Raw genomic sequence first — 1,876 nt, forward strand, 5'->3', positions numbered from 1 at the left:
TTTCGTACTATAATTGATTTAGAGTACTAATTAAATATTTTAGTGTTCAGGTTAAAATCAATCTAGCACTATACTCAATTGGGAATGATTCTCGGAGTACTTACCTACTCCGTTGCAACTATAATTACAATTGGACCCATATACTTGCGGATACTGCCTCATCGATATATCTTTTACTACAGTATTCACATTTCAGATGTTGTTGGTGCAGTTGCCGAGGAGGTAATGTCACTATTTTGATTTTAATTTTTGCACTTCAAAGAATAATTAAGAAATTTTTAGGTTGTAGATATGATTTTTAATTTTTATTGTTACTATTTTTCTCTTTTTGGGTGTAGTGTATGACTCGTAGTAGGGAACACCTATAGATCCAATTATAGATCCAAAGAGAATAATTCAAAGAAATCGTTGACAGTAGCAACAACAGATGCAAGATCCACCACTACCTTTTTTTGGCAACGTACCATGCGAAAATCCACTGTTCGACGACGCTAATAATAACACCTTAGGAGATCCACGAACACCACCACAGTTACCCGCAAACTTACACATGGCTCATAACGAGAGAACCCTAAGGGATTACACATTACCAAGTCTGGACATGGTTCAGGAGTGCATAATGAGGCCGACTATTACAGCTAATAGTTTTGAGATTAACCTGGTGGTGATTGAAGTGATCCAAAATAATTTGCAATTTAGGGGCATAATGACAAAGGATCTGAATCAACACTTAAATAGTTTCTCCAACTTTGTGATACTTTTAAGTATAATGGGGTCACTGATAATGCTATTTGTCTTCAGTTGTTCCCATTTTCTTTGATTGATAATGCCTTTTCATAGTTAGACTCACAGGCACCAGGATCTATCACTACATAAGATGAGCTCACTGAAAAGTTTTTACAGAAGTTCTTCCCTATTAGTAAAGCGGTGTAACTAAGAAGAGAGATTGCTATTTTTAGACAGATGGAAGGAGAAAGTTTTCATGAGGCTTGGGAACATTTTAAAACTTTGAGTCAAAAAGGCCCGCACCATGGGTTCCTTGAGTGGATACAATTGCATGTATTCTATAATGGGTTAGATGCGAATGTAAGATCAGAACTAGATGGAGCAACATGAGGAGCCCTTATGAACATAACGTACGAGGTTGCGTACAAAATTATTGAGAACATGGCATTGAACTCTTGTCAGTGGCCAATTGAACGATTTACATATGGCTAGGAAACCGCTATGATAAAAGTAACCCAAGAAGATGACAAGTATCAACAGTAAGTGGATAGACTTAACCGTATGGAATCTGCTAATAACACACGCCTATGTTTAGAGGACATAAACCACTCTTTCATTACATCAGTAGTCCTATTGTGTAACATCCCAAAATAGGGCTTAAATGGAACAGTGGTTGCGAAACCATGAATTCGAAATAGAAAAGTTTATTCTTATTAATTTTTATAATTTACCAAGTGATTAGATGCATGTGTTAGAGTATCGATAGAAAATTTTATAGATAGCATGCTTAATTTACCTACTAGGGCTTAATTGCAAAAGTTGATAAATATGAGTTTTAGATGCTAAAGGATTAAATTGAAGAGTATAATTGAAGTAGAGGTCCTTAAATGGAATTAGACCATTAAGTTTTCATGGAAAAAAATGGACATACATAGATAAAAATAACTAAAGTTTTAATGAAAGGTATTTTAGTCATTTGGTAATTAAAAGATTAAAAATGGGGAAAAGATGGCAAAATGTTCCCATCTTCTTCATTAGGCCAAAATTTCAAGGGTTTTTCATAGCTAGGGTTTTTTCAAGCTTCTAAGCTTCATAGTAAGTGATTCCAAGCCCCGTTTTTAATGTTCTTTGCGTTTTTGAAGTTTCAGGA

General features: G+C 34.9%; 1 non-coding gene across 1 annotated transcript; it reads right to left on the reverse strand.

The window, feature by feature from the left end:
* Positions 1-931: 931 nt before the first annotated feature.
* LOC128289651 (small nucleolar RNA R71) lies at positions 932-1,037 on the reverse strand. The gene has a single exon (XR_008279295.1). It is a non-coding gene; the product is annotated as a small nucleolar RNA R71 (small nucleolar RNA).
* Between the last annotated feature and the right edge of the window lie 839 nt (positions 1,038-1,876).

Source organism: Gossypium arboreum, chromosome 2 (genome assembly GCF_025698485.1).
Source record: "Gossypium arboreum isolate Shixiya-1 chromosome 2, ASM2569848v2, whole genome shotgun sequence".
In the NCBI taxonomy this organism is placed as follows: Eukaryota; Viridiplantae; Streptophyta; class Magnoliopsida; order Malvales; family Malvaceae; genus Gossypium; species Gossypium arboreum.